Source organism: Canis aureus, chromosome 30 (assembly GCF_053574225.1).
Source record: "Canis aureus isolate CA01 chromosome 30, VMU_Caureus_v.1.0, whole genome shotgun sequence".
Lineage (NCBI taxonomy): Eukaryota > Metazoa > Chordata > Mammalia > Carnivora > Canidae > Canis > Canis aureus.
The window spans coordinates 12,996,532-13,013,283 of record NC_135640.1 but is presented as its reverse complement, the minus strand read 5'-3'; the positions used below and the strand labels follow the sequence as shown (position 1 = coordinate 13,013,283).

The 16,752-nt window shown below is 35.3% G+C and overlaps 1 protein-coding gene and 1 pseudogene across 7 annotated transcripts in view; both read right to left on the bottom strand.

Annotated features, from left to right (window-relative positions):
- ROBO1 (roundabout guidance receptor 1) overlaps positions 1-16,752 on the bottom strand; it is a 1,120,933-nt gene that overhangs the window by 290,683 nt on the left and 813,498 nt on the right. The gene's annotated exons all lie outside the window — the stretch shown is intronic.
- LOC144302125 (U6 spliceosomal RNA) lies at positions 15,401-15,498 on the bottom strand (annotated as a pseudogene).

The window sequence follows — 16,752 nt, the reverse complement described above, 5'->3', positions numbered from 1 at the left end:
CTTCTCTAACAGGAATGATTTAAATCTGTGAAAAGTGAGGCCTGACAGGCATAAATTGGCTCCTGTCTTTTGATATTTAGAAGATGCATTAGCTCTCTCTTCTTGACAGAATACAGTATTCCATAGGTAGATTAGACCCCATCAAATGTCTACACTAATAACATTTGTGATTGCCCATCTTTCCATTACAAGTGGCCACTTTTTCCATTGTTTTCTTTCTGTCATTTACTGCTGGGGGGAGAGAAAAATCGGTTTGATGAAATTTAAGGGCCCTTTATAGTTCTCTCCAAAAAATTACAGCTTATTTTCTTATACTAGACTCCAAGTCCATCTCACATTCTAGAATTCTTGATAAACACCAGCCTAGAAAGCAAGAGAACTCAAGCAATCATTTAGTCCTACTAATCCATGACCACTTGATACTCTGGCATCTTTGATGATTTTCGAAGCTATTATAAGGGTAAAATATTTTCTATGCTTAATGAAATAAATACTTAGAATTTTATAAAAAAAACTTTAATGAAATAAAACGCATCTAACACTTTTAATACATGGGGAACTGGAGCTATATTTAAATATGCAAATGATATTTGAAATCAAAGAATAATCTTAAGCTCTATTTAATTTTTTTTTTTAAGCTCTATTTAAAAGGTCAAAGAATTCTCTTAACCATAGTACTACCCCCATAGAAAATAGATCCGTTCCTGGTTTGCAAAGATTAGGGGATAAAGATTTTTAATGTTTAAATTGATCTCTTTTGCTATATTCTTTGCTGGCTTCAGGGCACAAAGAATAACTTCTCATGTAACAAAATTTCGTTGTTTTTTTTAAAAGATTTTATTTATTTATTTGACACAGAGAGAGGTACAAACTAGGGGAGTGGGAGGCAGAGGCAGAGGGAGAGGGAGAAGAAGGCTCCTTGTTGAGCAAGGAGCCCACTGCTAGGCTCAATCCCAGGATCTGATCATGCATGATCTGAGCCCAAGGCGCTTAACCAACTGAATTCCCCAGGCACCCCAGGTATCATTTTGTGTTCTCTGAAGAAGGCAAATAATAGGGGATGCCTGGGTGGCTCAGTAGTTGAGTGTCTGCCTTCAGCTGGGGTTGTGATCCTGGGGTCCTGGGATGGAGTCCTGCATCAGGTTCTCTGCAGGGAGCCTGCTTTTCCCTCTGCCTATATCTCTGCTTCTCCCTCTGTGTCTCATGAATGAATAAATAAAATCTTACCGAAAAAAAAAAAAAAGGCAAATAATACAAAAATTCTGTCAGGAAAAATATTAAACACGTATTTTTTAGTACAGACACATTTTCTCATATAGTACTATAATCCAACCTACAGAGCTTTATTTTTCCTGCAGTTAACTTTCTTTTACTCCTAAATCACAGAAAGATGTAATTATGGTCAGGTAGAAAAAGATTTAGAAAACTGCTCATTTATGTATAAAGGGTTCAAAGACTACTCTCACAAAAAAAGAAGTAGCTACAATTTAATGAGGAGAACAGAAACATAACCCTCTTCTATTATATACAAATAAATAAATATCATAAATATAATTAATGTTTGCTGCTTTGTATTAATCTAATCTTCACCAAGGTACTTTCTTTTGAATCCTCTTTTAGAATTTCAAATCCCACACACATCATATACCATAAATATTATTGGTTTTCAATTTAGCCAACAGAAAGTTTAGAGTCTGACCAATTAAATACTTTCTCCAAATGTCTATTTTACTTTTGGAAGTCTGTCCTGCAACACACCCATCTCCAACACCTGCCTTCCAGCTTAACTTCAAAGAGATATTTCATATAAAAGCATCTGAGAGGAAGAGAAAAATCTGACACCACACTTGTTTGAATTTCCATTTTCAAAAAAGTATAAAATAAGTAAATATATATTTATTTCTTAAAAGAATGAGGCAGTTTAAAAAAAAATCCAGAAGTATGTCTTGCAACAACTCTGGATTATCTTAGAGAGACCAAATGATGAAAGAAATAAATAAGAGAGAATAGGTTATATTGTCTTGGTTGAAATTCAGGCTATCATACACCAATAACATGACTGGTGTATGATGATAAGCTAACTTATCATGCTGAGGGTACTTACTTCATCAATGAAATGGGAGCACAGATTTTATTTACCTCAGAGGACTGTTTTATTAAATAACACTGATCCCAGACAAAGCACTTATAACGGGGCCTGACACAGAGCCCTCAATAAATGTTAGGTGAGGTGAGTATAATTATATTGGTTAGATGACTATAGTTATTATTGTTAGTGTATGTATACATTAGATAGTCATTTATAATTATGCACACTTATATGTGTGTGTCTCATTAACCTAAAGAGCATGAATTAATTCAGTAAATTTAACTTCATTCTCCAAAAATTCTTAAGTGCTGGTATTATTAATTAAATACAAATACTGAATGAAACATATAATCCATTTGATAAACCTTTATGTACTATGACATTAATCCATTGTAAATATTCACCACAGCTAGTATATCAAACAGCTTATGACACTGCGACCAAATTTTAGTTTTTCTTCTAGCTCACTAGACTTCATCCCTGGCAAAGCTGTAACTGGGGAGAAAAACACACAAGCAACCAAAAGTCCCCAAACATCAATAGCTCATCTTTTACCCAAACTTTATTTACATCCATGAGGAATTGGGGCTAGATAAATAGCTCCGAATGCCATGTTCTTAGTATATGTTGGAGCACACTGGAAAAATGATAATCATCCAAGAGAACTCAAGTAGAATGGGCTTGCATGCAGACCTATTCACACAAACACACAAATCATGGACATGCACACACCCTACATCTTATGGCTTATCTCATATTAAAATTCAGTGAAGCAATGGACCACAATAATTGAGAGGAATTTCTGTTTTATGTAAATGTGGTCATCTCTACTTATTTGCCCAACTCATTCTCTCAGTTACTAAACTAAAAACAAAACACTCCCCTATCATAACAGGAATGGATTCTCAAGTTTGCTTTCAAATAAGACTGATCCCATTCTTTTGAACTGAGGAATCAATAACTATGATACAAATACTAAAGTCATATTTGCCTAGGGTCTTATTTCTCTATAATTTCCTAAATTGCTTTTGCCATAATTAAAGTAATTAAAGCATAAGGATGATGCAAGAAGAAGAACGCAAGTTTCTGTTTAAACTAAAAATATCGGGCATCTGGATGGCTCAGTGGTTGAGCATTTGACTTTGGCCCAGGTAAAGGGATCAAATCTTGGGATTGAGTCCCACATCGGGCTCCCTGCATGTAGCCTGCTTCTCCCTCTGCCTGTGTCTCTGCTTCCTTCTCTGTGTCTCTCATGAATAAATAAATAAAATCTTAAAAAGAAAACCCTAAAAAATAAACTAAAAATATCAAAGTATGAGAGATCATACTTTGTCATTAATTATGAATTGACCTGACTTGACTTTAGAACTTATGTCTAAGGACCCCTAAGAGGCTATTTTTATTTTCCCTGAAAATGATTAGGTAGCCACTACATGAACCCTTTAATTTCTGTCTTCATACACTATACCTCTGGAATCAAGGCAACACTGAGATATTTAAATGGGGAAGAGCAGGGGGTGAAGCAGGGATGAGAGAAAGAGATCTCCAACATTAAAACTCTGTTGTTGCTTGCTAGCACTAAATCTTTTCTTCCTTTCTTTCTTTCTTCTTTCTTTCTTTCTTTCTTTCTTTCTTTCTTTCTTTCTTTCTTTCTTCTTTCTTTTTCTTTCTTCTTTTCTTTCTTTTCTCTTTCCTTCTATCTATAGAGAGAGCACACACAGATGCACTCACTATAAGAAAGGTACTGTATTTCATACTTAAATATGTTTTAATATTCACAATAAACCTTCAAGAGAGTAGTATTACTCATTTTCAGATGAAGAGATTGAGCCCTGGTGAAGTAAGACAACTTGCCAGCACTCACACAAACAGTAAGTGTTGGAGGCAAAATTTGGATTTGAGTGTCTGAGTGACTTCAAAGCCATGGCTTTAACAACTATGATAGATTGCCTTCTACAGCTAATGGCATGACTGTCAAGACTAGGTATAATGGTTGAACAAGTCAACATCATTCTAATCAAAGTGTAAAAGTGGTATAAATCTGGAAGAGAGGAGCTTTTTTGCTTTGCTTTTTGCTTGTTTCTTGGTTTTGTTTTAGACATACACTATTTAGTATCACCGGCAAGAACATTCTTATTCTTGAATCCGGAGGTCCTCCCTGCCATATTAGGTCTTCTCTGACAATCATTATGAACAGACCAGCTGTCCAACATCGTTCATAAAATAGTTCCTAATTCACACAGAATCGCTTGCCCTGAACCCCTCTCTCCTGTCTTCTTTAAAAAGCACATGTCACAGCTGCATTTCAGCAAAGCTCAAGTAGTGCCTCATCTGTGAGCCATCTCAATGGACAAGTAACATTTTGAAATGCACACAAAATGGGACCAAGCGTGCCTTACTGTTAATTAAAACCATCCTGACAGCCACGGACTTGGCCTTTATGATCAGCTTCTCTCCATGTTTGCTGAGTTGAGTCAACACATCTGCACCTGTAGGCTGGCTCAAGATGAATCAAATGTGAAAACTCAAGTGATCCTTGAAAAACAGGCAGGCTGGACTCCTTTTTCCTAGGATAAGCAATTCTCTTGTACCAAATATGTATGTGTACATTCAGTCCAATACTTAGAACATCACTATTATTGCCAACAAAGGAACGTTGGACATTCTGATACCTTAAAGCAGCTGTTATCAAATGATCTGGTGTCAGGAGCCTTTTGCACTCTTAAAATTACTGAGAACCCCAAAGCATTTTTATTTATGGGAATCCTATCCACTGATGCAATAATGTTAGAAATTTAAATGGAGAAAAATTTAAAATACTTACTTTAAAATAAAGATAACCTTATTTAATGTCCATACAAATAACATTTTCACAAAAGCTAACTATATTTTCCCAAATATATACAGTGAAAAGAATGGTACTGTTTTACATTTTTGCAGATTTTTTTTAAGATTTTATTTATTTATTCATGAGAGACACAGAGAGAGGCAGAGACACAGGCAGAGGGAGAAGCAGGCTCCATGCAGGATCCCAATGTGGAATTCGATCCCAGGACTTCGGGATCAAACCCTGAGCCAAAGGCAGATGTTCAACTGCTGAGCCACTCAGGCGTCCCTGCTGACTTGTTTTTAATGTTTGGCTTAATGAATAGAGAGCTGGCTGCTATCTATCTGTTCTTACATTCAGTCTCTTACAATACATAATTTTGTTGAAATATGTGAAGAAAAGTAAGCCTCACAAAGACATCTAGGTAGAAAAGGGAGAAGTATCTTAACTGCCTTTTCAAATAATCGTGGATATTCTTATTTTTTACTACACTAACAGTCAACATGTAGTAGTCACTTAAATGTTAGTGACAAAGTGGAATCTGAAAACACATCAACCAACTTTTTGAAACCTATTAGATTAAAATATATTATTTTGCCTTGACCTTTGAATGAATCTTTTACCATGCATGATTTTGACCTTGTGGACTTCCTAAGAGGAACTCTGGACCAAACTTTGAGAATCACTTATGCAAAAATAAAAAATAAAATAAAACAAATAAAAAACAAAAAACCCACCTCTGAAAAAAGTATGAATTGAATGAATCTAGCATAGTGACAAAGATGTAGCAATTGTACAAAGAACCTTACAAAAGCATTCAAGATTTCATTTACTACATGGTAGTAGATTTGTGAAGATTAGAAAAGAGGCCCTCCTGGAGACCCAGTCTTACAAACTTGTTCTGGAGAGTAGGGAGTCAGAGGAGACTATAGCCTATGCTCCCTTGGCCAGACTGGTCCTTTCACAGTGAACGAACTATACAATCATATGTGGTGGTCCTAGCTATAATTAATGGAAAGGGCTAGCAATCTACACAGAGTAGAAAAAATAGAAGAAAAACAACTTTGGGGGATCCCTGGGTGGCGCAGTGGTTTAGCGCCTGCCTTTGGCCCAGGGCGCGATCCTGGAGACCCGGGATCGAGTCCCACGTCAGGCTCCCGGTGCATGGAGCCTGCTTCTCCCTCTGCCTGTGTCTCTGCCTCTCTCTCTCTCTCTGTGACTATCATAAATAAATAAAAATTAAAAAAAAAAAAAGAAAAACAACTTTGCACTTGTGAGCCACAACAGTGATAAAATTCATGTTATTCCTTTATTCTTTCACTTGTGCCATCTATCCATGACAAGTTTGACAATTAAAAGTTCATGATCAGGAGAAATAATATTAGGTTCCAGCACAGGGCTTTTATTTTATGACTTGGGTACTGAGTGGGGGAAAGTAGATACAGAGAAAAACACTGAAAAATAAATAAACCTAACTTGTAAATCATAACAATAAGAGCTTTTTTAAAAAAGTGAACAGTTCCCTTCAGGTAAAAGCAATAAAATTTAAATTTCTAGGCATTTTGACTTTGTTTCATAAAAAAGGTACATACCACCCAAAGAGAGTGCCTTTGGGTCAGTTTAATGAGAATATAATGAGAGTAAGATGGAATAGAAGATTCTAAAATAGCAGATTTCATAAAAACTGAAATAGTTTAAAACTTTTTTCTTTAAAATTTTCAGAGACCACTAATTTTAGCTAGTTTGCATCAACTGAAGAGTATATTAGTGAAGATATTTATAACTAAATTAATATTCAGCAAAAATTAATCTCTATCTCATTGCTCCTTAAATTATCACACCATGCTGTAAGAATGATAAATAATAATAATAAATTGTCATGCCATGCTGCAACCATTATCACATTCAGAATACTCTCTAATTCAATTTATTTATATTTAGTTATAATGAACATCTGACTTTTACCAACATAACTTGCTATCAAGCAAACAAACAAATAACCTAGCTATTTCCTACTATATATGTTGACCAGAGGGCATGTTTTAAAACTATGGTAATTGCTGAGCACCAATGTCTTCAGAGACTTCTTCTGTGTGGTAAATATGCAAGTTTGCAAAACACAGGGTTTATAAATGATGATTCATATGTACTGGAGTTTACCAATAAGTCTGAGTTGCCACTTAAAATGAATATATTAAATGTTGGTCATGAGTAGAAAAATTACTATATTTGGTACTAATTGTGGTTCTTTTTTCCTTTCCACTGTCTGAGCTCATTAGAATCACATGCTGTGCAAATCTCTCCCCTTCGGAAAGTCAGACATGATTGCCCCCCTTATGCCACTAGTTAACATTAAGTTTCACTGTACCAAGAAGCCATGGGCATTGAAAGTACACACTGCAGCAGTGGTAAGGACAGTTTCTATTCCACAGATGAAGAGTATGCAGGAGCTGTGTACTGAACATTAATCTGCACTCTAGAGTTTGCTAAAATTCTTCTAACAGACATTTTTGGTCAGTCTTTCAACATAGATACAATAAAAATGTAAGATGCATTCCATACCCTATTCTAAAAGTCAATTTTAGAGTTTTACTGAAAACGAGCATTAAAACCCAAAAATATAAACACAAAGCTTAAAATAATTCACAGATTTATTTTAATTACAAAAACAATTTAAATTACAGGGATATAGGTGGTAAGGCAAAAAGAAAATCTATTATGATCCACGCTTTTCTTCATAATGATGAATTATGGAACTCTGCATTTCAGGACAGGAAACTGGTGTTTAGCATGAGTATCTCTACCTAGATTTCACTAATGCCCTAGGAAGTCAAATTCTGGTTGCCCCAGATATGTTAGAAATTTATTCCTCTTTAAACAGAAAACTAGGGATCCCTGGGTGGCTCAGTGGTTTAGCACCTGCCTTTGGCCCAGGGCATGATCCTGGAGTCCCAGGATCGAATCCCATATCGGGCTCCCTGCATGGAGCCTGCTCCTCCTCTGTGTGGAGAGGAGGCCTCCACACAGGCCTGTGTCTCTGCCTCTCTCTTGTCTCTCATGAATAAATAAATAAAATCCTTAAAAAAAATAAACAGAAAACTACATTCACATTAACTTTGAAATTGTTCAGAAAATCAAACTGAGAATTATATATAAAATCACTGTCATATTCACACAAAGGATTAAATTGTAAATCCCATACTGTTTATAAGCATCTATTTACTTGGCTCAAAAAGAAAAACAGAGGCGTCTGCTGGCTGCGTCAGACAAGCATGCAACTCCTGTTCTCAAGGTTATGAGTTTGAGCCCTATGTTGGGTGTAGAGATTACTTAAATAAATGAATAAATAAAAACTTAAAAAAGAAAAAAATGTAGCCAATATGAGTTCTATATTGTTAATAGGATATAACTTTTGCCTAAGAGTTGCAAACCCAAAGATTATCCCTCTAGGAGATAAGAGGTACACATATTATTATGATTTTTTTTTTTTTTTTTTTAGAGGGGAGGTACATGGGTGCACAGTCTGGAGTAGTGGTGGAGGGGTGGAGAGGGAAAGAGAGAATCCTAAGTAGGCTCCATGCCCAGGACCGAGCCCAATATGGGGCTTGATCTCAGGATCCTGAGATCATAACCTGAGCCAAAACAAAATCAAGAATTGGGACTCTTACCCTACTGAGCCACCCAGCCACCCCAAAAGGTACATGTATTAAACCCAATGAAGTACCTTAAGAATAACAAACACTTTTTCTCTAATTGCATGTTCACCAAAAAACCTTATAATCTGATTTCCTGACAGCAAAAAAAATTTACCTGTGGCTGTAAATATTCTAATTTTCTAATAAGCTCAATAAATCATCAAACTGAAAATTAATAAATTGCTATTATCATTTCCTTTTTTTCCTTGAAAAAGGTATTCACTTGACATTTTTATCAATGATATATCAAAGATAAAAAAGCAATTCTGAGAGAAAAGTCTAGTCATTTTCTCAGACCACCAGTATATTTTGGTAAATATTTACTTAATTTTGCTATCAGGCATTATGCAATTAAAATAATTTGTAAAGTAACTGTAATAACTATCAATAGTTATTGCTGCTTAACCATTAGGTATCCCAAACTGAACCTAATACTTTAAACTATAAAAACCGATGATGCCACAAAAAAATAATAAAATTATATGACCCTGAAACTCTCCAAAATTTAAGTAATATAAAGCTAAACATTCATAGTAGCATTTCATGAAGACATTAAGTGAAAATATGTGTGTCAAAATACTCTTGAGACTTACTATTATAGTATTTAATATTTTTAAAAAGATTTATTTATTTGATTGAGAGAGACAGAGTGAGAACACATGTGGAGGGGCAGACGCAGAGGGAGAAGAAAAGAAGCAGATTCCCTGCTGAGCCGGGAGCCTGATGTGGAACTCCATCCTAGGACCCATGAGATCTTGACCTGAGCAGAAATCGAAAGTGGGATGCTCAATGGACTGAGATACTCAGGCGCCCCTATACTACTTAATATTAAAGGACTTTATTTTGAAAGAGAGAACAAATGAGGAATATACATTCACACATCTTTAATGTATTAGACAATCAACAGTGTGCATGTGTTTATAAGGGATTCTTCGTGGTCCTATAGAATAAAGTCTTCATTAAATTGAATTTTCAAACCATTTTATGTATTTCAAAGGTGTCACATATTGTTTATATACGTAATAAGTACACTAATGTCAAGAGGTTTGTAAGTTTCTATAGTTTTCTTTTTACTCCTCAGTAAAAGATTACTTTAAATCAGACCTACATTCACCTAAGGAATGGCACTTTTGTAGACTTTATTCCAAGGAAGCAGAAGAAAGTTTCAGTCTTTCCAATCCCACTAATACCAAAACTGATTCAACTCCTGGAAGGGATCAGTGAAAATCTGAAACATCATTAGGTAACTCGTAAGAGAGTCGAGTAGAGTCAAATGTGAAGGAAATGTTGAAGAAAACTCCATTGTGGAAGAAGAGGATTAGGACAGAAAGAAATGGGGAGGAGAAATGAAAAGTGGGAGGAAATGCCAGTGGTTTCCTAAATGCCCCTCCCAAATCCATCAAGCAAATGTTTTTACAATGGTTTGCTCATGCACTACAGCAAATATTCTAGGCATCCTTTGGGTAATTTCTTCATTACAGTAGAGGCCATACTTTTGAAAGGTGGTAACTAATTCAAATAGGCTGAAATAACATTTAAAAGTATTTTACAGAGCTGACGTTCCCAGCGTGCCCTCTCTGACCCAGTTTCATCAGCCACACCTGGGAACTCGCCAGGAATGCAAATTCTTAGGCCTAACCCCAGCCCTGCTAACTCAGAAGACCTGCCAACCCAGGGATCAGGCTTGAACAAGCAATCCAGGTGATCTGATACACACTGTAGTTTGAGAACTCCTGTTCTATACTTGAATTACACCCCAGGGAGAAAGTCAGGGCAAAGATCATTTAGTTTTGTCATTGCACTAAATAAAGCCAACTATTGCAAAACCATGAATATAGAAGGAGAAGGTGGCCATTAGAAAACATAGAACTGCAGACATGAAAGTACTTAAAGGAAGTAATAGATACTTAAGCCCCTACTTTGAGACGTTCTGAAATCGAATTTCTGGGAAATAATTATTGACTTCACATTTGTAGTTTTGAAGTCTACTTTTGTAGAGCATACATTTTTTTTTTTTTTAATGAAATCGATGTATAGCTCCAGCCACAAAATTTACTTATCTGAAATGGAGTGAATATGTAAAAGAGCATTTGGTTTTAATAAACAAGAATTCAGTGCATGTGCTGAACTCTCACTATCCTAGCTCATTCAGTTACTGTGTGAGTACCCTTAGCTCTTTTACAGATAGGGACAGTATTAGTGATACCAATTCCGCAATACTTGGACGAGAGAGATTAGAATAATGCCCAGTGTGCTCCAGGAAACCGCTGATCCTGATCTTACTAAAGTGAGTAAGAATGTCATGCACCAGTAATCTGACCTTTAACCTCACCTTGCCTTTGGGGAATTTTGAGACATACTAAATCAATTGATATGGCCATTACAATCGAAGGCCCTGTCAAAATTTTTACAGTATTTGAAAGGGGTAATTGGAATCTGAAATGAACTGTAAGCAACACAGAACTCCAGTTCTCAATATGCCAGGTATCCAGCAGATTTGATTTCTTCTTTACACTGAATAACAGGAAGCAAGCAAAAATGTTAAAAAAAAAACAATTTCCAAGCAGATACTGAGAGAGTCTACTATTATGATTCCAATACATGTCCAATAATCCTTCCAGTAATATAAGAAATGATAGGAGACACATAGCTTTTTTTAAAAATGACTTTAACAAATATCTCCTGATGGTATGAACTAAAGATTTTCCCTGAAAACTTCATAATTTGGGGAATATGGAATATAGGGAAGAGAGTTCTCTTACCTAGTTCAAAGGAAAAATATTTTACAGGAGAGCCGAGTTAAAGATAATCTTTATTTTACATTTAAAAAAACAATTAAATTGAAGCTTAAACTTTTCAAGTTCAAAAACTAAAATATATGTCTTTTTTGTCTGTTTGTTTTGATTTATGCCTGGCCCACAAAGTGCTTTTTGTAGTGGACAGAGAAACAGAATGCTTTTTAACATCAATGTGTGTTTTGAATTATACTAATAAGCGACATATCAGCTGCGAGGTGAGACTACATAGAAAAAGACTGCTTCAGCTTACGGAAAATACCAGCTGTCTCCACTCTGTGAAGATGGATTACCACCTGTCCTGTTATCTTCCAGACACAATACAAGGCACGTTGGCCATTTTAACCAGGATAACTGTACCCATATGTTCTTTAATTCTGGTCTACATGCTGCCTACCATGAAATGTTCCTAATGGATCATTGTAAATAGGAGATTAGCATGGAAGACAGGGTGTTTAAGCAGAGTGTAAGACCCTATCTTATTAAACCTCCTTCCTTGTTCTCAAAACCTCTACAAGCACAAATATTTGTGATAATATCATCAATTTTAGCTAACTAGTAAAAGCATCCAAGCATAAATGGAAAACAGTGAGTTGTGTGTACGTGTTTTTAAAGACACGGGAAGTTCAGGCTACATGTCACAATACATTAAAACATAGGTTGCCAGTAAAAAAACGCAGCATATTCATTAACCTTTAAAATGATCACATACATAATTTGCTATAAGCAATTTTGCTAGAAATTTCCTCCTTTTCTCACCAAAATGTTACATTACTGAATATACTTAACAGAAAATAGGATCTGAAAAGAATCCGGTTTTTAAAATATGATAGCTGAAAAAAGTTACCTTTATTTGAAAAATAAAATGTATATTTAGAATTATATCAGTCACTGTACTAAGTCTTTAGCCAACAAATGGGGATGGATACATAGGATTTCTACTATGGAATAACTGAAGTAAAAAACATGATCCATTATCAAACACACTATTTATCTGGTCAGCTTAATATGTAACCAATAGTATAACTGAGTTCTGTTTTAGTGTGTTCAGGGGTAACTTGAACTACATAGAATCAAACACAAAGTTGTAGCCCTACTATATTTACATTTAATGCTGGAACCAAATGAGCAATGAACCAAACAACAGGTCCACTAGCAACTGTTTTATATAGTGACCAATATTTGAGACCTCGATTCAGTATGATTAGATCCTAAATATTAACTAATAACCTAAAATAATGCAAAAAATTATTAAAACAGGCTGCACAGTATATTTAAAATCGCAAAAATAAAATAAAATCGCATTGCTTCATTTTAGACTAACTAGAAAGATAAAATAAACTCAAATATAATCTCTCCACCATAAATAGTCAAAAATTTCAGTCCTGATGGAGGAAATAATAGATTGATATTTGCAGGTGTATTTAGTCTTACATTGTTGAGTTCTGATTCATATTAGTCAAATATTTTATTTCTTTCAATTTGTGAAATGCTAGAATTCCTAATTAAACTTTGAAATAAAAAGAATAGGGAGAAGCAAATAGAGATTAAAGGAACACATCACAAAAGCTTTCTTGATTTACAAAACTTTTCTTAAAGGAAAGCAGAAAGCTATTGTAATGGTTAAAGACAGAGCCCTTTTATGTGTGCAGATGGGAAGTGTTCCTAGAGAGGGTCATATTTCCTTAGGCTAGACCAAGAAAACTTAACTGCCCCAGGCTTGGAGTTTGATGGTGAGAACAATTCATTCATTGAGCGCTAAGATTCAGTAATCAAAGTATGAGGACAAGGGTGTGATTTTCATCTTATATAAGGACAAGTGACTACCAACCAATTCAAAGGAAACAAATGAAAAAAAAAAAAAAAAAGGAAACAAATGGCAGTAAGAAAATGGAATCTCCTGTATGGCTGGGATTTTTAAATGTATGGTCCCTTCTTCATTCACTTTTAAATTTCATTTTGTACAAACTGACTATATAATAAGCCAGAAACATACACTCTGACAGTTTCCAACAACAGTTTCATGCTATATTTTAAAAATCTCTTAAAAAATCACAAAGGATAAAACTACTTGCATCAAAAATTCAAAAAGATATGCTAAGTGTAGAAATTTATCAAATATTTTTAACATCAACATTCACAACATGAAAACGCATGCAAATTTAAAGGTAACAGTTACATTATTTTTTTTCAAATAATACTTCACTCAGTGCATGCAGTAAGCCTTGTTGAATAGTTTAATTTTAGAAGGGGCTTGGGGTACCTGGGTGGCTCAGTCAGTTAAGCTTCTGCCTTGGGCTCCGGTCATAATCCCCAGGTCCTGCTCACTGAGAGCCTGTCAGTTAAGTGTCTGCCTTTGGTTTTAAGTCATGCTCTTGGGGTCCTGGGATGGAGATCCACAAAGGGCTCCTTGCTCAGAGGGGAGTCCGCTTTGCCCTCTCCCTCTGCCCCTCCCCGCTGCTCATTTTCTCTAATAAATAAATAAAATCTTCAAAAAGAAGAGGCTTAAGAGCCAGATAGAAAAGCTGAATATATTTAATATACATATTTATCCCATCCATTTGACATACCTTTCAGACTCCAATAGCCCTCATCCTCTATAACTATTTGTGACACTACTACAATTCTCAATGAATGACCAGAAGAATCAATAATATGCATCCATATTTTTACTAAATGTAACTTGCTTGGTTTTTAACATTAACCTTGGAAATAGTGCAATGGCTTACAATATCCATTTAATTTTACCTACTTAAACTTAACTAAAATCTTAGGTAAAAATGGAGAAAATTCATTTTAAAGATATGTAGTATTTAAAAATGGCAACTGTTATGAAAAATGCCAAATTAACCATCTGTTCTACCTGAAAATATTTTCTCTTAAAGAATCAGCACAGAACACTTACAAATAAGCCTATTACCTTTTTTCATTATTTTTTACTGGGTGTTTAGTTGAAACAAGACAAACAAAACACTGACAAACTGGAAGGACAAAGGGGGTATAAAAAAAGAGGCCCCACCATTGCACACATTACAATTAAAAAAAATATATTCACCTCTTCTAACAAGGTCAAAATTAGCCTTTACACTTTGGGCCCCCGGAAACATAATGCTCAAAAATATAGAACTGACAGTGGCCTACATTCAGATTTACTCAAAATTCTAAAGGTGCCAAATAATAAGAAACACCTAGAATTTTCTAAAGGATTTTTACAATTCTAAAATTATTTAAAATTTGGGGAAGATAAAAAGAAAAAAATAGCATTACGTGTTTCTGATTTGATTTTAACCCACTTCTATCAAAGGTTCAAAGATGTTTATATTCAATTTCTGTTTAAAATTAAATTTATAATCCTCATGCTCAATTTCAAGCAAAATCACAATGAAAAATATAGATCATATGACTATTGGTTCTTGTCTGGTATAACTCATTCCCAGTATTTTTACATCCTGACTGATAATTTTTCCCTCCCACATCTTTATTTTATTTGTGACAGACTTAAAAATATTTTTCTACAAGGGCACCTGGGTGGCTCAGTCAGTTAAGCATCTGCCTTCGACTCAGGTCATGATCCCAGGGTCCTGAGACTGAGCCCCACATCCGCTCCCTGCCTATGTGTTCTCTCTCTCTCTCTCTCAAATAAATATAAATAAATAAATCTTATTTTTTTCTACATTATAACCCTTATTGAGAGGCTCAATTCCTAAAGTAAAATTATAGACTATATCCAAAATATGCTTTTAAATATTTGTATGGAAAAACCTTGATTTATAAAACATCAAGTGGGAATACATTCAGATCATTCTTTTCCCAAGGTGATCTCTTCTAAATGAAAGAGTTTAGAATTGGATCTATAAGTAATACTGTTTATCTATAATCTCTCTCTCTCTTTTTTTCTTTTTTGACAGAGGAATTGGGAATGGGCATTAAACCGGATGGATCACTTCACTTACAAAGTCTCTTTCTCCACCCATAGATGATATCAGAGAAGAATAAAAATATGGAACGTTTCACAAATCTGTGTACCATCCTTACCATGCTAATCTTCTCTGTATGGTTCCAATTTTAAATATGGGCTGCCAAAATGAGCACTATCTAACTTCCTTATGTATCTGTCTTATAAGAGTTGTGACTATGAAGAGGTATGGTACTATTAACAACTAGGGCTACAGTTTCTTTAAAAAAAAATATTTTTATTTATTTTTTATTTATTTATGATAGTCACACAGAGAGAGAGAGAGGCAGAGACATAGGCAGAGGGAGAAGCAGGCTCCATGCACCGGGAGCCTGATGTGGGATTCGATCCCGGGTCTCCAGGATCGCGCCCTGGGCCAAAGGCAGGCGCTAAACCGCTGCGCCACCCAGGAATCCCCAGGGCTACAGTTTCTAATACTAATTAAATAGTGTAGCTTCCAGGAGTTACAGTCCTGCTTACCCAGAGTCCAAACAGACATTACTAGTTGGCTTCAGGTACTCTCTTTTTGAAAAAAAGAAAAAGAAAAGACAGATGTACAAATAAAAGTTTATTTATATCCATCTTCTCTGAATTAGTCAGAACACGAAAGCCTCCACTGTGAACTTTATTATATAAGTGTACCTCGAGAAGAAAGACTTAAGCATTAGCAAACCAGTTAAAAAAATCTAAAATTGACAATGTTCACCTTGAGTTCTGAGGCTGCACCATTGAATATTCATATCCTAATCAATCATGATAATATCAATAGTCAGAATTTCTCTTTTAAAAGTAAATCCGGGATCCCTGGGTGGCGCAGTGGTTTGGCGCCTGCCTTTGGCCCAGGGCGGGATCCTGGAGACCCGGGATCGAATCCCACGTCGGGCTCCCGGTGCATGGAGCCTGCTTCTCCCTTTGTCTATGTCTCTGCCTCTCTCTCTCTCTCTCTCTCTCTCTCTGTGTGACTATCATAAATAAATAAAATTTAAAAAAAAATAAATAAAATAAAAAATAAAAGTAAATCCAAGGGATGCTTGGATGGCTCAGCGGTTGGGTGCCTGTCTTGGGCCTAGTGCGTGATGATCCTGGCGTCCCTGGATCCTGGAGTCCTGCATCGGGCTCCCTGCATGGAGCTTGCTTCTCTCTCGGCCTACGTCTCTGCCTCTCTCTCTGTGTGTCTCTCATGAATGAATGAATGAATGAATGAATGAATAAATAAATGTAAATCTAAAATATTCTGTATCAAAAAGGATATTACCTCTTGGAAAAAATAAGTATGTCTAAATTAAGAAAAGATTAAGCTAAGTTATACAAATTGAGGCTGTTTATTTTGCCTTTGATGTCATATTAAATATAAATGTAATTTGTTGAGGGTGGCCAATTGTTTTATACCT